General features: G+C 42.1%; 1 protein-coding gene across 1 annotated transcript in view; it reads left to right on the top strand.

The window, feature by feature from the left end:
- PLPP4 (phospholipid phosphatase 4) overlaps nucleotides 1–26211 on the top strand; it is a 438966-nt gene that overhangs the window by 121614 nt on the left and 291141 nt on the right. Inside the window, exons 6-7 of the mRNA XM_081535748.1 lie at nucleotides 22920–23017; nucleotides 24615–24889. The gene's annotated coding sequence lies outside the window, so the exon portion shown is untranslated. The remainder of the gene's footprint in view (nucleotides 1–22919; nucleotides 23018–24614; nucleotides 24890–26211) is intronic.

Here is a 26211-nt window from a genome sequence, read left to right as displayed (position 1 = left end):
TAGCCAAAAGGCCAAGAAGTGATGGGAATGCTTTAAAAATTACTGATGTTTGGACTGGACCCTGAAGCTAGAGATTCCAGTATAATTGGTTTGGAGTGGGCCCCAAGCACTGATTTTTATTTTTCAAGCTTCTGTGTTGAGGCTAACGTGCAGGCAGAGGTGCTGACAACTGAGTTTGGCAATTGGCCTGAACTTCTCCTATAGATGTAAACTGGTGGTGGCTCTAGATGATTCGTCCAAACTTGTCAGAAATCATAAACCAATAGTGGCTCTAGGATGGATTCAGAGCCTGCCTTCCTCTCTTAGCTGGGCTGCTGATTGTTCTGCCCTTGTGCTGCCTATGTCAGGTACGGCCCCTTCCACTCCATGGAAACACCATTTCCTCACTTCTTTGCCTAATGAACTATTTTCAAATCCCAGCCCATGAGTTTCTGGCATCTCAGGTTGCAGTAGTCATCCCTGGTTTGCTGCTGTTTGCTCCTGGGCACACATCACATTATTCTGTAATTTGTTTGCTAGTCTGACGCTCTTCCTGGACTGTGAGCTCTTTGCAGGCAGGCCTGTCTCATGCTTTTTGGGGCCCAGTGCAGTGACTGGCATAGAGTGGATGTCAAGGAGCGTTAAGTGACTGAATGAGTGGCTTTAGGTCAGGCTCTTCCCGTAGAGGAACTGGATACCTGGATAACTTTTTCCTCTAAGTGATTAATTTTTCTCTCCTTTTCTTTGTAAGTAACTGGCTCTATTCTCTTCTTCTCACTGTATGGAACTTTTGGGAAGAGGAAAACTCAAGGCTTGCTTTGGATAGCATCAGATACGTTCTCTCCACTTTAGTGTTCTGTAGGTCAAATCCTTTGATGGGTTCTTAGGAAATAAGTCTGAGTTTGCACTTTTTCCTTTGGGTCTGAGGGAGGAGGACTAGAAATTAAATCTCTTACCATGTCATTTAAGGAAAAGTCTGACCATCTTTCTTTCCTGAGAATTCCAGGGTCCCAGAGAGGACAGTTGAACCTGTAAAAAAAGGCAGTGACTGGGAGTGGGGACTGGATTTTTATCCTGGAGAATTGAGGGCTGTGTTGGGGTTTTAGTGTGTACTCCTGGGGGTTCTTACTCTCTGATTTCTGCTAAGCAGTGCCCTGGGGGTCTCCCAACTCTGGGAGGGTTGCTGACTTAAGGGCCTCTGATGAAGGGGGATCCTTGCAAAGTTAAGATGCCATCTCTCTTTAATCCAGTTAAAATACTCCATATATCTGAAATCAAATTTCTCCAAATCAATGGAACATTTTTCTCTTAATTGCAAGATTTATTGTTGTTATTTTTTTCAAGGAAGAGTTGAAACAGGGACATGCAATAATAATGATTGTTGACTATATGTACTCTGGAAGAGAAATTACATTGTGTTCAAGTTTTTATTGAGAAAAGTTGATTCTTTTTTTCATGCACATGAAACCGTTAAGGATTATAGTTTTGACATGGTAAAGAATATTTTCTTACTGTGTTAAATATTCACTTTACAAAATTACCATAAACTATTGAATAAACATTAATGGGATGTTAGAATGGTTATTCTCTCAAATCCTCAGGGTGTGTTTGTGGAAAGCTGATTATTCTGTCTTAATAAGTTTTAATTCTTCTAATGAGACAAGGTTGTTGAGAAAGAGTGGCCTGAGACAGGTTTTAAATAGATGAATTGGTTTTCTCTGAAGGTTTTAAAGGATAATTTTGTGGGGTTCAGTGCCACCATGGGTTTCTTTTCCTGCAGTAAGACACTTTGGGATTTCATAAAGCACATTGGAGAGGTTTGTAGAGTGGAGAGACATACAGCTTATATTGACGCGTCTCTACAGGTGAAATTAAATATCTCTAGTAGTTGAGTGTGTGTGCATGCTGAGATGCTTCAGTTATGGCTGACTCTTTGCAACTGTAGCCCACCAGGTGCCTCTGTTCATAGGGATTCTCCAGGCAAGAATACTGGAGTGGGTTGCCATGCCCTCCTCCAGGAGATCTTCCCGACCCAGGGATTGAACCCACATCTCTTAGGTCTCCTGCATTGGCAGGCAGATTCTTGACGATCTGAGCCACCAGGGAAGCCCCCTAGTAGGTATAAAAGAGACCAAATTTTGTGTACCTCGCCTCCTTCCCCATACTTTTCATGGGCCCATTTCCAGCTGTGAGGTGTAGGCTTGGGTGGACACATTCGGTCTGAAAGTTTCTCCATGACCTATTTTGTATTGATTTTTCTTTTATCTCTTTTAGACGAGTTGACAGTTATTCTTTGGTGGGTAGCGTTTACTCCCAAACATCTGCCTCTTGAATTCCAGTGACTTAATGTTTTACCACTAGCAGATTGAGGCCAATTTTATTTCAACTTTACTGCTAAAGCAGAGTGGTTATACTTGAATCTCCTGAAAGACGTAAGAAAAAAACTACTCAAGAAAGAGCAAATTTGGCAGATGGATTTTCCACAAGTCATAAATAGTGATCCAAAAAGTATATCTTAAACCAGAATACTGCTCCCTTCTCCTGCCCAGCGACTAATGTGCTTGTCAGGAAAGAGAATTTCAGAGTGAGCATCTTGGATTTCTGTCATCATAAATTGTATAGTTCTTTTGGTAATCTTTGTCACACCGGACTTCTATATCTTTTTTTTTTCTTTTAAGGCCAGACACCAAGTCAAGTCCCCTTTTACACATTCATTACTTCTAAGATGATAGTTGCAATAGCATCCAGAATCACTTTCTAGGATTTTCTAATCTTTAATCAGCAGTGTAGTAACATGTTTAGTGATATTTTTCAATCGTAGAAAGTTTTGACTCCTGCCTGTAAACTTATTGGGTGCAGCCCTGGCCTGTTTATCTTTGATTTCCCTATATTTCACAGTTTCTGAAATCCTTTAGGTACTTTACAGGTGGTTGTTGAATACAGCAAATCTTGCTGCACAGCTGATGTTGTAGGGGAAAAAAAGTTAATGGATTTAAAAAGAGAAAAGTAGAACTGAAATAGAAATGTGAATATGGGGATTTTCTTTTGTCTGCAGCCTGATAGAATCTGTGATAGAAAATACGAGGCACTTTATATGAGGTTGCATGCTTCTTCTTCCAACAGCACATCTCTTAAATTCTCTGATAAAGAAGAGAATTATTATAGAAAATTAGCCAGAGATTGACCTGTTCATCCCCACACTGTGTTCCTGTGAAAGGCAGGCATATTACTAATTGTCACTGCTTCAGATTCAGCATGTTTCAGATTATGTTCCTGAAACAGAAAGAGCCCAAGAATGTGGCAGGGGCCCCAGGGGTGTGTGTGTTCCCATGTGAGGTACTCACCTCTGTAATCAGGGGATTGTGGGAACTACAGGGGAGGTAGAATCCCTTGTTCTTCAGTGGTTTAAAAATAATGTGACTTTTACCAGTCAGAATGGCTATCATCAAAAAATCCACAAACAATAAATGCTAGAGAGGGTGTGGAGAGAAGGGAGGCTTGCTACATGGTTGATGGGAATGTAAATTGGTACAGCCACTATGGAGAACAGTATGGAGGTTCCTTAAAAAATGAAAAATAGAGCTACCATATGACCCTATAATCCCGCTCCTGGGCATATATCTGGAGAAAAACATGATCTGAAAGGATACATGCACCCCAATTGTTCATTGAAGCTCTATTTACAACACCCAAGACATGGAAGCAACCTAGATGTCCATCAACAGAGGAATGGATAAAGAAGAAGTGGTATATATATACAGTGGAATATTACTCAGCCATTAAAAAGAACGGAATAATGCCATTTGCAGCAACATGGATGGACCTAGAGATTGTCATACTGAGTGAAGTAAGTCAGGCAGAGAAGGAGAAATATCATACGGCATTGCTTATATGGTGAATCTAAAAAGAAATAATACAAATGAATTTGCTTACAAGACAGAAAGAAACTCACAGACTTATTAGAGAATGAACTTATAGTTGCCAGGGGGAAGGATGGGAGGGAGGGATAGTTAGGAAGTTTGGGGTGGACATGTACACACTGCTATATTTAAAATGGATAACCAATGAGGACCTACTGTGTAGCACATACAACTCTGCTCAATGTTATCTGGCAGCCTGGATACGAGGGGAGTCCAGGGGAGAATGGATACATTCTCCAGTATATGTATGGCTGAGTCTCTTTTCTATTCACATGAAACTGTCACAACATTGTTAATCAGCTGTACCCTAATACAGAATAAAAAGTTAAAATAAAAATAATGTGACTTTATTGTTCTGTAAAAATTATAGAAACTCATTAAATTAAAAAGTCAGACAATACAGAAAAATACAAAAATGAAAGCTAATAAATCATTAAAAAATCTCACCACCTAGAGATAACCAACTTTCATTAATATCTGATGGACATCATAGGTGCAAACAAACACATGGACAAAATAGCTTGGGAAAATGGAATTATTGTATATTTGCTGTTTAGTTGAAAAACTATGAAATTTCAGTTTGCTTAAATTTATCTGAAAACAGTGAAATAAAATGGAAGGGACTTGTTGGATTTCAGAAAAATGTCTCTGTGCCATCGGTGATGGATTCTGATAGCCGTGTCACACCTTGCAATACCTTGTCCAAAGTGGTAGCATTACGAATATTTGTTAAATGAGGATATGAATAAGTTTCTGTATTATTTGTTTTCGAGAATTGATTTTTCTCAAACTAAGGTAATAATTCAGCCTTGCTTTCATGGCTTTGAACTCAAAGTCAATTTTGTGTGTGTTCATGGATTATTAATTCTTTGGCAAATGTTTACTGAGACATTATTTCTCAGGCACCACACATACTAAGGACTGGAATACATGTCAGTAGGTCAACCCTGCCCCCTGTGACCTGCTCTAGGCCTAAAATCTCCTACTTAGACATACCTCTGCCCCTTTCCTGCCTCATCTGTGGTTGCCCAGCTCCTTGCTCTGGGACCCCAGCCAGCTTGCCTTCTGTTTTTCTCCTTAAATACTCCTCCTTGCCTTGAGGCCTTCCCATGAAGTCATGGTAGTAAACTTTGTTGTGGAAGGTGAAATTATAATTAAACCTGTGGATAAGGCATTTAAAAATCAAATTTAGATAACTAACCATAGAGACAACATGGATACCCAGATAAAAGGCAAAAGTAGAGGTTAAAGATAATTATTTTTTTTGTGTAGGAATCTTAAGAAAAAAATTTCCTTTTTGTGTCAAGTGGATTCTTACTGGTGGTTATTTAGAGGATTATAGCATTATTCTGTGAAAAAACTGGCAAAATGGAACAGTTGGAGTCCAGACAGGTAAGTGGAAAGTGAAAGTCGCTCAGTCGTGTCCAACTCTTTGCAACCTCATGGGCTATACACAGTCCATGGAATTCTCCAGGCCAGAATACTGGAGTGGGTAGCTGTTCCCTTCTCCAGGGGATCTTCCCAACCCAGGGATCAAACCCAGGTCTCCCGCATTGCAGGTGGGTTCTTTACCAGCTGAGCTACCAGGGAAGCCCAAGAATACTGGAGTGGGTAAGTGGAAAACTTTTGTATAAAGGAACATCACCCAGGAAAGTGATAGCCTGTAGTGCATGCTTATAGTTCATTAGTTGTAATTGGTGGACTGTTAAGCCATACTTTACTCTTCTTCTGTTGACTGAGACAGTAAGTTTCATGGAGGTATTAAATTGCTCCCCAGTATTTTCTGCCACTAACATTCTTTTAGGAAATACAGCTTCTTATCCTGGCTCCATAAATAACTAGGGTAACTGGACCTAGGAAACACGATAAATAGATTTCTGGGTCCCACATTCAGAGTTTTGTTTCAGAAGGTCTAAAATGGAGCTTAAGAGTTTTTAAAAGCTCCTGACTAGGGTGGGGTTTTAACACTTACTAGAGGATAGGAGACAAGGTCTCAGGCCCCATGAAAATAAAGCAGTCAGCGAACACTGGGGGCCATGAGAAATTCCATTCGCTTGTGTGGGGAAGTTGCAAGAAAAGTGGGCCTCTGTTTGGGGCAGTAGAAGGGAAGAGAAGCATCTGTGGGAAAACAGACACTGCCCAGAGCCTTAGAACACTCATGGACAATGATGCCACCATCAGTAGGCTGCCTATTTAAAAAATAAAAATCTCACACAAGAAAACACCAGTGAAGGAGAATTGTCACGCTGCAGAATTCACACTGCAAGAACTAGAGATGATAGCACAATCAGATATCTAAAAAGGTAAAAGAAGAGCTAGAAACCTTAAAGGCAAAATTAGAACAGTATGATAAATGAATAGAATTAAAAAAGGACCAAGTAGAGGATAGAAAATAACATAAAGCTATGGGAGGGGGAAAAGTTTCTCAAATGATGAGTCTAAAGGTAGGTTAGACACAGCTGAAAAGAGACTTACTTAGTTGGATAAAGAGCTGAGGAAATTACCCAGGATGTGGCAGAGAGAGATAAAGAGAAGTATGAAAGAGAAATGATGAGACATGAAGCAGAGATGGAAGGTATATGTTGAATCTCTAGCAGAAAAAATAAAAAAAATGTACACAAGCAGACATCAACATAGTGAAATGGCAGAACGTGAATATCAAAACAGCAGTCATAAAAGCTACTAGAGATAAAATATAGATTATCTACAAGGAATGACAGTGAACTAATAGTAAGGTTCTTGTCAGCAAAAAGATGCCAGGAGACAATAGAATGACAGCCATCCATCATTCCTAATGATGAAAACAGAGCCCAACCTCGAATTTTATATTCAAATTACTATTCAAGAGAGATGATGAAATAAAGATACCCACAGGCATACAAAGACTGAGAGAGTTTGCTGCTTGTAAACTCTTCTGAAGCAAATGCATGACATATATATTGCTGAAGCACAGTGCAGATGGAAAGAGAAGGATGTAAGGAGCAGTAGATGGGGAAATTCATAAGGATGTTGGCAAATCTAAACATGAGTTGACTTAGAAAAGGCCAATTTGTGGGGGTTTTAGAATAAGAGTAATCTAATAGCAGATATTAGCAACAAATTTATCATAGAAGAATGGGCTTGGGTGTTTTCAGTTAAAACATCCTACCTTTGTATTAAATGTGAACAGGATTGTTACTTACTAACTCTAAATCTGTTGAATTAAATGTTTATTAAAAAATTTAGAGAACCTAGTGAAAGAATAAAAATAGAAAGCATGACTTCTGAACCAGTATATGGGAAGAAGAAGAAATAAAATGCAAAACTGTATAAGACAAAGTAGCAAAACAAAACAAAACAAAACAAAACCCAAAACCCATGGTAAATAAAAAACACAAAATAAGAGAGTAGGTGTAAATTAATTATGTTAGTAGTCACAACAAACATAAGTAGATTAAAATTCTTCATTCAGAGACTCAAAAGGACATACAGTAAAAAAAAAAAAAAAAAGATGTGGCTTAAAAGAAATACATCAAAAATACGACTGTGGCAGTGAAAATGAAATGCGTTTTCATATATCAGTGTGGATAAATCTAAAATGTTGAGTGAAAAATCCCAGTTACAGAATAGGTACAGTAATGTATCATTTGTGTATATTTTAAAACAGAAAACAACACAGTGTGCTGTTTATAGACACACATTATATACTAAAACTCTAAAAATGCATATGGGAAGGGAACATATTATCTTTAAGAAATTAGTTATCTTTGGATAATGAGACTGGGAGGAGTGCAAAACATAGTTGAAATGTATCTGTTGTGACTTTTTATGTAAAAAATCCAGGTAAAATCTGGAAAAATGACCAAAATGCCTAAATGATCTATGCTGGGTACTTGTTATTTAGATATATTGCATTTCTCCATATTTGACATTTATAGGAATATTTCCAAGCTCTGGAGTGATTCTTTGTGCTACTAGATTTGGGAATGAATACAGCAGATGAACCTCTTCTAGTTCAAATCTTGTTCAAATCAATATTTTATTTGAAAAGTGCCCTGTTGGCACTTCTGTAGACCCAAATCTCTTTGTGTTCCTGGAGAAGTTAATAAGGATTGGGCCACAAAACTGCTGAAGACTTAAAGGGAGCAGTTTAATCTTGGGCTGTCATGTTGAATTGGTGGCTTCTGTTCGAGCCATCTGTTCCAGTCATAGCTCACCGCATCCCATCGTGCCTGCCTGGCAGGGCCTCGTTCTCATCATTATCCTTCAAAGAGCTCTAGATTAGAATTTAAAAAAATTTCAAATCAGATGTGAGAGAAAAATTGTAGGGGGGGTGGGAGTGGCAGGGGAGGGCTTTAGATGACATGTTTTCACCCCTGGCATTTTTCATGGGGAATAAAGGGGGTGTAAAAGTGTAATTAGATGATACTTCAAAGTTTTGCCCAATAGAGCTCTGTGGGCAACTCCCCCCGCCTCAAGCTGAACTATCTGCATTTCTTGCCAATATGTTCTTTTCAGCCACTCTTAATATCCCGTCCAGAATTAGAGATGGAGGACATAATTGGGTCAGCTCATCTCTGCTTTGCCAGTGCAGGTGTTTTTCCAGCAACATGTTTTCCCTGGTGGTGCCCAGTTCTTAATAATGAGGCTGTGCACTGTGCAATCATTTTGATAGTAGAGAGAAGATGATAAGCGGTGCCTGTTTCGTACTATGAGGGCCTTTTCATCACAGCTGTTATGCACAGCGTCTTTGGGGAAGCTGATGGATTTCCACATCTGCACTGAAGACTCGAGAAATTCCCTTGCAAATCAGGAGTGAGACGGATCTGGACGTTTCCAGGGAATAAGCGAAGCTTTGGGTTGCTTTGTTTGTGGAGGCTTAGCTCTAGCCAGGTGTGGTGTCGCCACAGGAAGCAGTATAGCCGTAGAATTTTGGGGGAAGCCTTGATTAGACAGGGTTTATCTTGTAACTGTCATGATAGTCAGCTGATAATGGTCGTTTTATGTATAATTCCTTCTGAAACAGAACCAGCCCTCTACAGTTGTAGGTTATGTGCCTCTTAGCATCTATACTTATTCTTGCTTAGTTGCTCAGTCATGTCCGACTCTTTGTGACCCCATAGACTGTAGCCTGCCAGGCTCCTCTGTCCATGGGGATTCTCCAGGCAAGAATATTGGAGTGGGTAGCCTATCCTTTCTGCAGAGGATCTTTCCAACCCAGGAATCGAACTTGGGTCTCCTACATTGCAGGCAGATTCTTTACCAGCTGATCTACCAGGGAAGCCCATACTTATTCTTACTGTGGCATGTATAATTTTGTATTGTAATGACCTGTAATTACAGGTAATGCCTTTCCCACTATACTGAGCCTCTTGAGAACAGAGATGGTGTCTTCTTTGCTCTTAATTTTCCCCAGAATGTTAACGTAGTACTTGGTGCATTTTTGAGGGATTCCCTGGTGGCTCACAGGTAAAGAATCCACTTGGAATGCAGGAGCTGCGGGAGAGTGGCTTCAATCCCTTGGTTAGAAAGATCCCCTGGAGGAGGGCATGGCAATCCACTCCAATATTCTTGCCTGGAGAATTCCATGGCAGAGGAGCCTGGCAGGCTACAGTTCATGGGGTCACAAAAGAATCAGACATGACTTAGCAACTAAACAACAACAGCCCAAGAGAGAGGCTGAGAATGTTTCTCTAATTGATGTCACTCCACATGGAAATTAAAAGACGCTTGCTCCTGGGAAGGAAAGCTGTGACAAACCTAGACAGCGTATTCAAAAGCAGAGACATTACTTTGCTGACAAAAGTGCATATACTCAAAGCTATGGCTTTTCCACTAATCATGTATGGATGTGAGAGTTGGACTGTAAAGAAGGTTGAGTGCTGAACAATTGGTGCTTTCGAATTGTGGTGCTGGAGGAGACTCTTGAGAGTCCCTTGGACAGCAGGGAGATCAAACAAGTCAATCCTAAAGGAAATCAACCCTGAATATTCATTGGAAGAACTTACGCTGAAGCTGAAGCTCTAATACTTTGGCTACCTGATATGAAGAGCTGACTCAGTGGAAAAGACCCTGGTGGTAGGAAAGATTGAGGACAGGAGATGAAGGGGGCAACAGAGGATAAGATGCTTGTATGGCATCATTGACTCCATGGACATGAATTTGAGCAAACTCCGGGAGATGGTGAAGGACAGGAAAGCCTGGTGTGCTGCAGTCCATGGGGTCGCAAAGGGTTGGATACCGACACGACTTAGTGACTAAACAATAATGGTAAACCCCAGAAATCTCAGACAGCGCTGTTCATATATTCAGTTGAGTGGCTTGAAGAAACTCTGTACCATTTCCATTTGCTTGGATTATGTGGTATAATTTAAATTTTTAAATTCTGGATTATCTCCTGGGAAGGTATAAGGTGGGGTTGGGACAGCCATGTGAGCATTGCTGTGCTAGAGGCTCTGTTCCTACTTACATGCTGTGTGTCTAGCACGATCTTGGGGAGGACTCATTATTTTACACAAAGGTTCTATTGGAAATGTCCTGCTCTGTGAGTGGGTAGGTGGGGAGGAAGAGGGCCCATACTCCTTCTTGTCTATAGTGTTTTTGAGGCATTCAGAACATGGGGCAGGAACTGATTTTGGCTTAAATTCTCCAGAGGCAGTTTGGCAAATATCTATGCTTTTAAATATTTTGCATAAAGGAGGGCAGTACTTTGAGTTGTCAGTTCAGTTCAGTTCAGTTCAGTCGCTCAGTCATGTCTGACTCTTTGCGACCCCATGAATCGCAGCACGCCAGGCCTCCCTGTCCATCACCAACTCCCTGAGTCCACCCAAACCCATGTCCATCGAGTCGGTGAGCTAGTGCATTTAAGAATTCCAGACTCCCAAAGAGTTTAAAGATAATATTTCCATGTTTTCCTCTAGATTGGAATATTATTAAAAATTAAACATTTTCAAGAATGTCTTATTGCAAATATGAAAAAATCATACCCACAACCTGATGAGGAGATTTTGGGTTTCTGTGAAGTTTTATATTGAAATATATGATTTTTTTCTACTTATATTATGAAAGTGGAAACCCTAGAGAAATGTGTAAAGTAGAAAGTGGGAGTTCTACACAGTCCCAAACCTCAGAGATAATCTTTTAGATATAGTTTGGTATACAGCCGTTCAACTTTTCTTCCTATTTTCTTTCTGGTTGTTCTTTTATTACAGTTGAATTGCTCAGTCACATTCCTTTTCATTGGGTTGTAAGAATTAATAACTTCTCCTTTTTTGCCTCAACCTAGTTTTAATTGTATTTCTTGCCATTTATACTCAAAAGTGTCTTTACTAACACATATTTTTATGCAAATAAATGTTATTCATTTGTTTTATTGGATCCATTTCACTGATGTACAAACTCATATATATCTTTTACATCTTCTATTTATAATCATTTGTATTTTGAAGTTTTGAATTTAGATAATGCTGCAGTATCATTCTTGAACACTTGCGCTAGTAGTTGAAAATATCTCTAGAGAAAAAAATACTAGTAGAAAAATTGTGAAAAAGTTCAGACATTTTGATTTTAGTAGATTCTATACAATTATTGTGCAAAAAAGTGTACCAGTTTATACTACCACTAATAGTGGCATATAGTGAGTGTGTACTCACAACTAGATGCTATCAATACTTTAAATCTTTATGAATATAATAGAAAAGTAGTATTTTGTAATTTTAACTAGTATTTTAAAGTTATTCCTGTGAAGGAGCACCTTTACATATACTTACAACATACAGAGGAACAAAGATGAGGATGATACCATATTTCTTGTTGGAAATGATATAAACCAGAAGACAGTAAAGCATCATCTTAAAAGTACTGAGAGAAAACCCATTAGTCTAGAATATGCCCAGTGAAACTATTCTTTAGAAATGCAAGTGAAGAGTTTTTGAGATAGATGAAAGAATTCATCAGCAGTAGACATGCACTACAAGAAATGCTGCAGGAAATCCAGTGGGCAGAAGGAAACTGATACCAGAGGAAAATCTGGATCTACACAAAGTAATGAAGAGTGTGAAAAATAGTAATGACATGGGTAGGTACTCTGAATTGAATAAAAATGCAAATACAACATATCAATGTCTATACGTGGTAAAACCACTTTGAAAAATAGTTTGACAGTTTCTTAAAAGTTAGTTGCACACTTGTGACGCAGCCACCTCTCATGTAGGCATTTACGCAAGAGAAATGAAAGCACATGTCTGTACAAATAATTCTACATAGTATTTATAGCTACTTTACTTGTGACACCCCAAGTTTGGAGTCCAGTGTATATCAGTAGGTAAATGAATGAACATTTGTGTGTGTGATCAGTTGTGTCTGACTCTTTATGACCCCATAGTCTGCCAAGCTCCTCTGTCCATGTAATTTTCCAGGCAAGAATACAGGAACGGGTTGCCATTTCCTCCTCCAGGGGATCTTCCTGACCCAGGATCGAACCCGAGTCTCTTGCATCTCCTGCACTGGCAGGTGTATTCTTTACCACTAGCTCCACCTGGGAAGTTCCCTTTGGTTTATTTTTGTAATGCTCAGTCAGTTCACTTCAGTCTCTCAGTCGTGTTGGACTCTTTGCAACCCCATGGACTGCAGCACGCCAGGCCTCCCTGTCCATCACTAACTCCCAGAGTTTACTCAAACTCATGTCCACCGAGTTGGTGATGCCATCCAACCATCTCATCCTCCGTTGTCTCCTTCTCCTCCTGCCTTCAATCTTTCCCAGCATCAGGATCTTTTCCAATGAGTCAGTTCTTCATATCAGGTGGCCAAAGTGTTGGAGTTTCAGCTTCAGCAGCAATCCTTCCAATGAATATTCAGGACTGATTTCCTTTAGGATGGACTAGCTGAATCTCCTTGCAGTCCAAGGGACTCTCAAGAGTCTTCTCCAACACCACAGTTCAAAAGCATCAATTATTCAGTGCTCAGCTTTCTTTATAGTCCAACTCTCACATCCATACATGGCAACTGGAAAAACCATAGCTTTGACTAGATGGACCTTTGTTGGCAAAGTAATGTCTGCTTTGTAATATGCTCTCCAGGTTGGTCATAACTTTTCTTCCAAGAAACAAGTGTCTTTTAATTTCATGGCTGCAGCCACTATCTGCAGTGATTTTGGAGCCCCCCAAAATAAATTCTGTCACTGTTTCCCCATCTATTTGCCATGAAGTGATGGGACTGGATGCCATGATCTTAGTTTTCTGAATATTGAGCTTTAAACCAACTTTTTTACTCTCCTCTTTCACTTTCATCAAAAGGCTCTTGAGTTCTTCTCTGCTTTCTACCAGAAGGGTGGTGTCATCTGCATATCTGAGGTTATTGATATTTCTCCTGGCAATCTTGATTCCAGCTTGTGCTTCATCCAGTCCAGTGTTTCTTATGATATACCCTGTGTATAAGTTAAATAAGCAGGGTGACAATATACAGCCTTGATGTACTCCTTTCCTTATTTGAAACCAGTCTGTTGTTCCATGTCCAGTTCTAGCTGTTGCTTCCTGACCTGCATTCGTATTTCTCAGGAGGCAGGGCAGGTGGTCTGGTATCTCTTAAAGTATTTTCCACAGTTTGTTGTGATCCACACAGTCAAAGGCTTTGGCATAGTCAATAAAGCAGAAATAGAAGTTTTTCTGGCACTCTCTTGCTTTTTTGATGATCCAACGGATGTTGGAAATTTGATCTCTGGTACCTCTGCCTTTCCTAAATCCAGCTTGAACATCTGGAAGTTCATGGTTCACGTCCTGTTGAAGCCTGGCTTGGAGAATTTTGAGCATTACTTTGCTAGCGTGTGAGATGAGTGCAATTGTGCAGTAGTTTGAGCATTCTTTGGCATTGCCTTTCTTTGGGATCGGAATGAAAACTGACCTTTTCCAGCCCTGTGGCCACTGCTGAGTTTTCCAAATTTTCTGGCATATTGAGTGCAGCACTTTCACAGCATCATCTTTTAGGATTTGAAGTAGCTCAACTGGAATTCCATCACCTCCACTAGCTTTGTTTGTAGTGATGCTTCCTAAGGCCCAGTTGACTTCACATGGATGTCTGGCTCTCGGTGAGTGATCATACCATCGTGATTATCTGAGCCATGAAGATCTTCTGTTTATTCTTGCCACCTCTTCTTAATATCTTCTGCTTCTGTTAGGCCCATACCATTTCTATTCTTTATTGAGCCCATCTTTGCATGAAATGTTCCCTTGGTATCTCTAATTTTCCTGAAGAGATCTCTAGTCTTTCCCATTCTGTTGTTTTCCTCTATTTCTTTGCACTGACCCCTGAGGAAGGCTTTCTTATCTCTTCTGCTCTTCTTTCGAACTCTGCATTCAAATGGGTATATCCTTCCTTTTCTCCTTTGCCTTTCACTTCTCTTCTTTTCACAGCTCTTTGTAAGGCCTCCTCAGACAACTATTTTGCCTTTCTTTTTCTTGGGGTTGGTCTTGATCCCTGCCTCCTATACAGTGTCACAAACCTCCATTCATAGTTCTTCAGGCACTCTGTCTGTCAGGTCTAACCCCTTGAATCTATTTGTCACTTCCACTGTATAATCGTAAGGGATTTGATTTAGCTCATACCTGAATGGTCTAGTGGTTTTCCCTACTTTCTTCAATTGAAGTCTGAATTTGGCAATAAGGAGTTCATGATCTGAGCCACAGTCAGCTCCCAACCTTTCTTTTGCTGAGTGTATAGAGCTTCTCCATCTTTGGTTGCAAAGAATATAATCAGTCTGATTTCTGTATTGACCATCTGGTGATGTCCATATGTAGAGTCTTCTCTTGTGTTGTTGGAAGAGGGTGTTTGCTATGATCAATGCGTTCTCTTGGCAGAACTCTATTAGCCTTTGCCCTGCTTCATTCTGTACTCCAAGGCCAAATTTGCCTGTTACTCCAGGTATTTCTTGACTCCCTACTTTTGCATTCCAGTCCCATATAATGAAAAGGACATCTTTTTTGGGTGTTAGTTCCAGAAGGTCTTGTAGGTCTTCACAGAGCCGTTCAACTTCAGCTTCTTCAGCATTACTGGTCAGGTCATAGACTTGGATTACTGTGATATTGAATGGTTTGCCTTGGAAACAAACAGAGATCATTCTGTCATTTTTGGGATTGCATCCAAGTACTGCATTTCAGACTCTTTTGTTGACTATGAGGGTTACTCCATTTCTTCAAAGGGATTCTTGCCCACAGTAATAGATATAATGGTCATCTGAGTTAAATTCAACCTTTCCAGTCCATTTTAGTTCGCTGATTCCTAAAATGTCAATGTTCACTCTTGCCATCTCCTGTTTGACCACTTCCAATTTGCCTTGATTCATGGACCTAACATTTCACATTCCTATGCAATATTGCTCTTTACAGCATTGAACTTTACTTCCATCACCAGTCACATCCACAACTGGGTGTTGTTTTTGCTTTGGCTCCGTCTCTTCATTCTTTTTGGAGTTATTTCTCCACTGATCTCCAGTAGCGTATTGGGCACATACCAACCTGTGGAGTTCATCTTTCAGTGTTCTATCTTTTTGCCTTTTCATACTGTTCATGGGGTTCTCAAGGCAAGAATACTGAAGTGGTTTTCCATTCCCTTCTCCCGTGGACCACATTTTGTCAGAATTCTCCACCATGACCTGTCTGTCTTGGGTGGCCCTACCCACAGCATGGCTCATAGTTTCATTGAGTTAGACAAGGCTGTGGTCCATGTGATCAGATTGGTTAGTTTTCTGTGATTGTGGTTTTCAGTCTGTCTGGCCTCTGATGTTGAAGGATAAGAGGCTTATGGAAGTTTCCTGATGGGAGAGACTGACTGAGGGGGAAACTGGGTCTTGTTCTGATGGGCGGGGCTGTGCTCAGTAAATCTTTAATCCAATTTTCTGTTCATGAGTGGGGCTGTGTTCCCTCCCTGTTATTTACCTGGTGGAGGTAATGAAGATAATGGCGACCTGCTTCAAAAGGTCCCGTGCACGCACTGCTACACTCGGTGCCCCCAACCCTGCAGCAGGCCACCGCCGACCCACACCTCCACCAGAGACTCCTGGACATGTTCAAGTCTGAGTCAGTTTCTTGTGGGGTCACTGCTCCTTTCTCCTGGGTCCTGGTGCACACAAGGTTCTGTTTGTGCCCACCAAGAGTCTGTTTCCCCAGTCCTGTGTAAGTTCTGGCAGTTCTATGGTGGGGTTAATGGCGACCTCCTCCAAGAGAGCTTATGCCATACCCCTGTCTGCTGCACCCAGCCATACCCAGTTCTGTGCACCCAGAGCCCCTGCCCCTATGGCAGTCCACTGCTGACCCGTACCTCCACAGGAGACACTCAAACACAGTTCTGTCTCAGTCTCTGTGGGGTGTCTGGGTCCTGGTGCAAACAAGGTATGTTTAAGCCCTCTGAGCATCTCTGGTGGGTATGGGGTTTGATTCTGAATGTGATTTCACCCCTCCTACCATCTTTCTGGGGCTTCTCCTTTGCCCTTGGAAGTGGGATATCTCCTCAAAGTAGCTCCAGCGCCATGCAGCCATCAGAGTAATTTTGTAACGCTGTACGAGTCAATAGTAAAACTGATGAATTGTTGATGTATGCAATGGTATGGATGGATCTCAAAATAATTAGACTGAGTGATAGAAACCAGGCCAAAAAAGAAGAAAATAGTACAATACAGTATGATTCAATTTATATTAAACTTGAGATGATGCAAACTAATGACATGAATGACTAGAGTGACAGCAGTGACAGGTTGTGGGGGATGGGGATGCATGGAGGGTGGGAGTTAGGGCAGAGTATGAGAGAAGGTTATAAAGGGGTACAGGAAACTTTTGCAGTGTATGATGGACACATTCATTATGTTGACATGGTGTTGGTTTCATAGGGATATATATGAGTCAAAACTTACATGTGGAATCTGAAAAGCCAAACTTTAAAAACAAAAACGGAGTCAAATGGTGGTTATCAAGTACTTTGGGGGGAGGAATAGTAGAGACGTTGTTTAAGGGTATAAACTTGCAAGCAGGAGATAAATTCTGGAGATTTAATGCATAGTATGGTGATTACAGACACAATACTGCATTATACAAATCAAACTTGCTAAGAGACTAAATCTTAATTACCTTTTCACAAAAGAAGAAATGGTTATGTGATGTGATAAAGACGTTAGCTAATACTACAATGGCAATCATATTGCAATATATAAATTATCAAATCAACATGTTGACTCCTTAAATTGACACAATGGTGTATATCAATTATATTTCAATAAGAATTTGTCTGCATTATAGTAACTACTCAATAATTAGCTTTATTATTATTATTATTAGCAGACATTTGGAAACCAGAGGGATAATTCTTATGAAATATGCTTTTGACTCAGTGGGAGATTGGTGTAGTGAACTGAAATGCAAGGACCCAGGAGGCTGGTTTCTTTAAGTGAAACCACTTAATAATCACACTACATTTTGAAATTAAGCCTTCTCGCTTCTGCTCAGAAACAAGACTGAAAATGTGCCTTGAAGCTTTGTTTGCAGAAAATGATAAGTTACTCTTCTTCCAGTGGCCATTCCCTTTGGAATCTCTGCAATGCTGGATTGGTTCCTAAGAGCTCAGTAAACAAATTGTAAACAGGATTCTCTTTTAGTGGGGAATTCTTGTCAGCTGAAAAGAAGACCAACTTCTAGAGCCTGGTTTAGAGATCGTGCCTCCTCTGCCACTCTAATCCTGACTTGTTCCAGAAGAAGCATCCTGTGATGATGGGTTTAGGGGAGTTGGTTGAAGCAGCATTTAACACAGACATCGGAGAGGGAGATGTCAATTAATTTAAGCCTGACCCCAAGGGACCACATGGAGGCTGTCTGTACGTTTCCATCTTAGAAATTGCAGTGCTTGAGATGATGTCTTGAATAGGATACCATTTGTGCTGAATTTGTAGGAATGATAGTAATACATCACTTAAGGATATTTAACTTGGGTACACTGTGATCAAATTTTGATCCTGGTACCCGAGAAAAATGACTGCTATAGACCAGAAGGTGAACTATTTAAAAGAAATGATGGACTTTTTGAAGTTTGTAGGACTCCATCATATTGTTACTCTTGTGTTTTTTTTCCTCTGATGATTGAGCCAACAGCAGGTGTCCTGCTCACTCCACCTTAAGAGGGCGGTGACTTGACCATGTCAGTTACATGGAGACCCCATGCTTTTGGGGATGACTGAGTGCTCTGTGAGAGTAAGAACCAAGCTGGACTGTTTATGATCATATCTGTGACAATAAGCCCAGGGCCTGCCTCTTCCTAGGTGTTTAATCAGTCGCTGTTGAGTGAAGTCTGCTACTGTCTGCTGAAGTCAGTACTGTCTGACTTAATAGTACTGAAGTCTGAAGTCTTCTACTCTGAAGACTGCTACTGTCTTAACTACTAAAAAAAAAACCCCAAACTATGCATTGTCTGTGTATGCTTCTGTTACATCCCTTCCTCTGTTAACTGTGTTAAGTATTCATTCATTCAATTCTCACAACAACCCTGTGAGGTGGATACTATGACTATTCACATTTTCCAGATAAGGAAATTGTGGCACAGAGAGGTTAGGCCATTTTCCTGAGGTCACACAGCTTACTAATTATAAAGCATGCATAACCTTATGGTATTTTCTATGCCTTAACCTCATTCATTCATTTTCACAAAGACTTTCTTCCTCCAAAGCCAAGTCTTCAGATGTGGGAAGAATTGCTGTAGGATAGATTTTCTCTTTTGTATACTTTCCCTAATCTCATGATTCTGATCAAAGCTGAAGGCAGAAAAGGTGAAGGCTCAGAGAAATTCAACTCTGTGTTGTGTGAGCAAGAATGCACGCCCTGCTCGGGAAGGCATGATGGAGAGAGGCGTGGATGGCAACCTCAGGATCCCAGTGAGAACTTGGCAATGACTTTTTCTGGGAACTTAAGAATAAGACTTTTCCCAAATTTAAAAAATAGTGTTTGTATGTCTTGGGTGATGGCATTCCCCTTGAAGAAGATTAATAAAATAATAAAGTTGAATATTCTCTTGAAGCTAAGAAAAAGCATTTAACATTTAATAACAAAATTTGAGCCTTGAGCATTAAAATATGTCAGCAACTTTACATAATCAGTCTGATTTTGCTTTTTTATAGCACAAACCATGGGTATGTATGGATGTTAAGGAAAAAATAATTAGGGTAAAAATGGGAGTGGTGATTCTAACCCATATTCCAGCTTACTAAAACTTCCATTAACAGAGATAAACTTCCCTTAACAGAGATGATTTGGTTCTGCTGGTGGCATAATTTCAATAATAAATAATTCAAAGATGCATGCAGTGAATGTTAGCTAAAGACAGAAAAGCACCTTTGAATTCCTGTTCCTTTTATGGGTTTCAGAAACAGCTATCTATCTATGTAAAGCTTCTCTCTGAGGGAAAAAAAGGGCACTGTTCTTAGGCTAATGGGAAATAATGGGGTGATCAGTGAAACTCTTTTCTTGCAAGCCTAAGACAGGTCTTAGCTACCTAAAATTCTTCACGTCACCGACTCTTTGCAACCCCAAAGATTGTAGCCTGCTGGTATCTTCAGTCCATGGGATTCTTCAGGCAAGAATACTGGAGTGGGTTGCCATTTCCTCCTCCAGGGGTTCCTGACCCAGGGATCGAACCTGCATCTCTTTAGGTCTCCTGCTTTAGCAGGCGGGTTCTTTACCACTAGTGCCACCTGGAGGGATGCTTAAATGGCAGACTTTTTCAGGGGAAGTCAGCAGTCCCCCTGCTGGGGTCTCTGGCGTGCAGATCTGGGAGGAAAACCAAAGTGAAAACTGACAAGGCATCATTTCATCTAGCAGACAATGCAAGAGCAGATTCCAGCTCGGTCTGCTGTTTTTCCAGTTTTTCTATGCCCAGAATGAAAATCCTTTTGTCTTCTGGATTCTGAGACTGTTAGGCAGCCATGCTTGCTGCTGGGGACAAGCTGATAGGAGTTGAGTATCATCAATCAAGGAGCCCAACCTCCTTTTCTCCATTAATCAGGGGACACAGAGCTGCTTACATTTCAGCTCCCCCTACTCTGGTTGCTGCAAGCCCTCTTGTAAGTGATATCTTTGCACTTTGTTGAAAATACACACAGAAACAGACAGAGGGAGTGTGCATAAGTAAATCAAATGGATGACTGTTTCCCTTTACATGTCCGTGCTTTCACCTTTGTTACCAAGCCCCAGTTCGCTCAATTTCAGTACGTTTTAGAAGCCTTTTAATCTGATGGATTGGCACTGAGTGAGAGGAAATGGCAAGCGTGATGAAAGCTTGAGGGGTTGAGGCAGAAAAGAAAGACTTGCCTGTTCTGTTCTCTGGGCAGTTGTATTCAAATGGGCTGGATGCTCCCTCACCCACAGTGAATGTTTGAAAATGCGAGGGTGTTTCTGACTGTCACATGACTGTGGGGCACCCCCCAACCCACCAGGCAGGAGCCATGGAGGCAGTGTGTCTTGCAATGTGGGGATCATCTTATAAAACAAAGGCATGCTGCATTGGTTCGCATGGCTACTGTGGTAAATTGCCACAAACTTACAAGCATGATACAACCTGATAAATTCTTACCTTGTAATTCTAACTCTTGTGTGGGTCTCAATGGGCTAAGAGCAAGGTGTCACCAGGGCTGATTCCTGTCTGGAGGTTCTTGGGGAGAATCTGTTCCCTTTCCAAGCTTCTAAGGGCTGCTGGCATTCCTTGGTTCATGGCCCCTTCCCCCATCTTCAAAGACAGTTGCGTAACATCTTCAGATCTCTCTCTGAATGCTGTCTTCTATTGTCACATACTTTTCTGACTCTCCTGCCTCCCCGCTTTCCCTGATAAGGACTCTGTGGTTACGTTGGGTTCACCGGGATAATCCAGCATAATCTCCCCATCTTAAAATTTTCAATTTAATTACACCTGCTAAGTCCCTATGATTATATAGGTAACATATTCATAGGTTCCTGGAATCAGAACATAGAAATCTTTGGCAGGGGAAGGGGAAGGGACATTATTCTGCCTACCACTGCCTTCCACACACTCTCCAGGCCAACACAAACTCTCTAGGACGAGAGTTGGGCAGTATCAATCATTAGTACCCCTTTACCCCCTCTTTCTCTCTGAAGAATCAGTCAGAAGTCCTGGATATTTTTGAAGTCTCAACAATATATCTTTGATTAGAGCCTCCATGGTACAGCCAACTGAATTTCTCATTCATTCCGGGAACAACCCCTATGCCTTCCCTTCACCCACTAGCCCAGCCCTGGCTAATTTGCTTACTGCCTTCATTTCCATCCCTGTTCAGCCACTTCCTCCACATCTACTCAAATTTCATTTGCTACCTAAATTGTTGACACATTTTGTCTTCTTCTTTAAGCTTTTTTCAAAAATCCAAGTTTTTTCCAATAAGCACTTTAATAGTTAGACCCTCATGTACCAAATTCCTAAAATAACAACCAGGTGCATCTTACTTCTCTTCTATGACTTAACTTTTCCTTTCAAGTATGAATTGTGCCTTTTCCTGTTGCCCCACTGGATCCTATATTCCACCTTTGCTGTAGTACCCATTCATTCATTCACCTGCAGCTAATTTTTAATTGAGTGCCTGCTATGGGATAGACCCTGTGTTATCCCACTGATAACTTATTAATATATTCTTTACATTTCTGTCTTCCCTTGTAGGTTGTAGTTCCGTGGGAGTATAAATGTATGCAGACTGAATCTCTAAAAGCTACACTGCTGCACAGAAATCAAGTGTACTACTAGGCAGGAGAAAATTCATTTTCTAGGAGGAAAACAAAATTTGCTGCTGCTCACAGAGTTGGCATACTGGTTTTCTGTATAATAACACGACTATGTAATTGCCTCATGGTTGGTTATAAAGCACAGGACTTAAGATACCCATCCAGATTTTGTTTTCTCTGCCTAGGTGTTTTCATATCAGAATGAGGTCAAAATGGGCCAGAATGACTTTGAACCCCTGGTAGAAGGGCCGACTGATGAGACCTTGTTGTAGTTCTGGGGGTGAAAGTCAAGCCTATGTACTGAGTCAAGGATTTGTCCAGTTCTGGTTCCACTCCATCCTTCCACTGCGAGGGCCCTTCTGCTGGATGGACAACACGTGGATAAGCGGACCTAGGGCGGCAGGACTCTCTTGGCCACCCTGGACCATCTGGGACTTAGGTTTGTTGAGATCTGTCACGAGGACCCGCCTCAGTGGGACTGGCCACGGTCTCAAGACCCCCAGTGATGACACCTGTTGTCTCCCTGGCTTTGCCCTTTCCTAACCCTGTGCTTCGACCCCCTGAGATCTATGGATTGGGCACCTGATCTCTGTGGCCTCTCATCGGGAGGTGTACAACCTGTCTTCTAGTCCCTTCCTCTGTCCCTCTCTTTCCTCATCTCACCTCTCTTCTTTTCCTTCGAACATTGACAGAGAAGCTATGCATGTGTCAGGCAGGCTAGGAATGGGCATTGAGTAGCCCAGTAATTAGTTGATTGATTGGGGTATTTACCACATGGGTTTCCCTGGTGACTCAGATGGTAAAGAATCTGCCTGCAATGAAGGAGACCAGGTTCGGTCCCTGGGATGGGAAGATGCCTTGGAGAAGGGAATGGCAAACCACTCCAGTATTCTTGCCTAGAGAATTCCATGGACAGAGGAGCCTGGTGGGCTACAGTCCATGGGGTTGCAAAGAGCTGGACATGACTGAAGCGACTAACACAACAAATTTACCACATGGGTATTGAGAAGTTGTCACAGGTCAGATATTGGGACTAGCATGTCAGAGGATGGGACATGAGAGAGGATGGCAAACCTGAGGACTAAAACAGGTTCAGCATGGCTGAGCATAGAGTGGGAAGGAGAGGGGGCGAGGGTGCTGGTGAGAAGTAACAGCAGTGGGTGTAGGCGGCAGCCAGGACAGGCAAGGTCCTGAGAGTCATTTGGACTGTCCTGCAAGCCCACAGCAGCATAGAAGCTGAGGAGTGACATAGTCAGATCTACATTTTATAAATCTTGCTTCACCCCAGGTGTGGACCCCAGATTGGGGAGGAGCAGAAACAGAGGCCAGGAGACTATTGAGGAAGCTACTGTGAGTCGATGAGCTGAGAAGGTGGATTCAACTCAGGTGGGGACAGTGGGAAGAGAAAGAAACACAGAGATGAATGATGTGAACAAATATTCAGGAGTGGATGCACCACCCTTGGGGAACAGAGCCCGTGGGACTGTATCCTCACCTCGGAGGAGCTCATAGCTAATATAACTGACTCCCATCCTCCAGGGTGGAGTAAGGAGTGGGTGCCAGGAGGGCCGGTGAAGCTCTGGGGAGGAACATGTGGATAAAAAAAATACTCCAAAATGCCAGTTTAAATACAGTCTATAGAAAGTGAAGTTCTACAGGATCTTGGTTCTACAAGACCGTGGGAAAGCATGCAGGAGTCGTAGGTTATAAAACGTTCAAAATCCTGCATAGTAGGAAGCAGAACATTAGAACAGATTATAAAAGAATGGGATCTGTGAATGTTTGGGACCAGGAGAAATGCTATTTTGAAAACTTCAGAAGTTTCTTTAATCTGTGATAGAAACAAAGCTGTCTTTGGGGAAGATGCCCCTTTGTTTTGGGAGACCTGTTTGGTGAGTCGCTTCCACGAGCTGGAATTCAAGCACTGGCCCTGGACAGCTGGGGATGCCTTACTCCCCTGTTGGACAAAAGAGTCTTGCAACCTTGAAGGAAAAGATATTCAAAGCATTTGCATTCCTTGTGTTGCCAGAGATGGAGGCCTGATGAGGGCTCAGGGCTCCCCACTTTGGGGGAAATGACTGCTTGACGAAGCCACGAGCCGAGTCTGGGACAGGCCACAAGGCACCCTTTGTACAAGGACAACGGCTCCATGGAGGTTGGGGGTGGCTGCAGAGATTTTATCACTTGATAAAGGGAGGTGACCATGGAGGCTTTGTGTGGGAATTCTGAGTAAACCCCAGCAACCTGGCAGCTGTCTTGGGGCTTAGGGAAAGGAGCCCATAAGGAGGCCCCATGAAACATTTGGGCTGTAACACGACTTCTTAAACATTGGCAACAGCTCTGGGTCTGCTGATTCTAAGGCTGTGCTCACAGGTGCAGACTGGGCAGATTAAAAAGAGAGTTAGGATAGGATGGTGAAGCAGGTGGGCTTCCCCGATGGCTCAGTGGGTAAAGAATCCGCCTGCAATGCCAGAGACACAGGAAACTCAGGTTCGATCCCTGGGTTGGGAAGATGCCCTGGAGAAGGAGACGGCAACCCACTCCAGTATTCTTGCCTGAAAAATCTCATACTCAGAGGAGTCTGATGGGCTACAGTCCAACAGGTCACTAAGAGTCAGACATGACTGAGCATTAAGCAAGCAGGGCAAAGCAGCTAAGAGGCAGCCAGGTGTGACCATGAAAAACTGGGGCAGAGTGGAGCTATGGGCCCTGCACACAGTTCCTGGGTGCTCTCGGGAATGCTGATGGAGGGGCTTTTGGTAGTGGTGTGGGAGGGTCCTCTGGTTATTACCACTTGGTTATTCAAGGAAAAGTGGTCCCTCAAGGGCTGTGAGACTTAGCTCACAGACTTTGTCACAGAAGACTTCCAGGTGACAAGAAGAAGGAGTCACCGGCTCTGCTTGAGGCAGGCATGGCAGAAGGGCCAGTTTGGTTCCCGGAATGGGGAGATTTCTGGCTGGGCCCAGCTGTTTGTCTTTCACAGGTATACAGACCCTCAGGACTGACTCAGTCTTCCAACTGTTGAAGACTTGCAGCAGCAGGAGTCAGAAGCCATAAGAATAAAGATGGCAGAATACAGAGAAGTCACCCACGTTGGGTGCATCTGCGCTGTGAGTTCTCTGTGTGTTGCTATCACGGTCCTAATGTCCTGATGAGGCTGGTGCTGTTACCTGTCCACACAGGTGGCATGTGGAGGCTCAGCAGAGGCAAGAAGCTATCTGACTGTTGAGCCAGGAGCGTCTCACTAGGACTCTGAAGGTAAGTTTAAGTCAGGGGAGTTGACTTTGATGAAGTGCTCAGGATTTGGAAGAGTGACCCAAGACCAGGAGGCCCCAGCTCCAAATCTGGGGTCAGTTCATCCATATCCAAGAACTGAGCTCCAGGGTCATCTGCTGGGACCCTTAAGGTTCCCACCTTCTATCTGCTGCGTGTCTGCCCAGGCTAAACCCTGGTCAAATAGAAGTGTTCCGTGGGGGGCATCAGCCCATGCTGCCCACAGGAAGATGTCCTCCAGGTGGCCTGCTCTTCAGGAACCCCACTACACTCTTCTAGCATGAGTTCCACCTCCCAGGCTTTGGAGCCCAGGTAAAGCTCACTCTTGCGTAGAGGTGATCCACAAAGGCTTTCCAGCTCCTGTATGAAAACAGCCTCCAATCCTTGTATTACTTAAGGATGCCATAAGTTGGGTCCTGTTGGCGCCTTTGTGAAAAAGACAGACTGAAAAGTTGGCAGATCATACCATACAGGAGCTGATTTACACTCAGAATGCTTTCTGCAAAATTAATGGACCTAGTTAAAAGAGGTGCCGATAAAATATAGATGACCTCAGTCCCAAGGGTGGAGATGGAAAGTGATCACCACTGTGGCCGTATGTAATTTATTGAGGCTCTAAGTTCACAAGACACTTTGCAGAATGTATAAAAAGATGAGGTTCTGGGTCCCAAGGACCGCAAGCCTCACTAAGACTGATATCATTGAGGAGCAAAGTTCAACTACACGACAATCTGCAATTGCTATTGGAAATACTTTAGGCAGAGAGGCTAAAGATGGCTATTGGCTTTTATGAAGTGTTTAAAGGAGATTAAGAATGATGATCTTGGAAGAAAGGCATAATGTTAACTTAGAGTGAAAAGGAAACAAATGCATGTCTTATAATGCCTTGGAGACAAGGAGCAATATTAAATGTCAAATTAAAAGACAAGTAATCAATGATAATAAATGCTTGCCTCTATTGAAATGCAGCAGAAGTCTTCTACGGGCTTGGTGAGGTGTGAAGTGAAGTGAAAGTCGCTCAGTCATGTCCGACTCTTTGCGACTGCATGAACTATACAGTCCACAGAATTATCCAGGCCAGAATACTGGAGTGGGTAGCCTTTCTCTTCTCCGGGGGATCTTCCCAACCCAGGAATCTAACCGGGGTCTCCTGCATTGCAGGCGGGTTCTTTACCAACTGAGCTATCAGGGAAGCCCACATTTGCAAAGGTTGTGGTTAGACATTTAGGCGAACTTCCTGACATGAGATAAGACTTTTACACATGGAAAGGAGCAGTCCTTAACAAACACCCGAGCCCTGAAAACAT

Source organism: Giraffa tippelskirchi, chromosome 2 (assembly GCF_054371585.1).
Source record: "Giraffa tippelskirchi isolate mGirTip1 chromosome 2, T2T-mGirTip1v1.2.pri, whole genome shotgun sequence".
Taxonomy (NCBI): Eukaryota; Metazoa; Chordata; class Mammalia; order Artiodactyla; family Giraffidae; genus Giraffa; species Giraffa tippelskirchi.
This window is presented reverse-complemented; position numbering and strand designations above follow the sequence as displayed.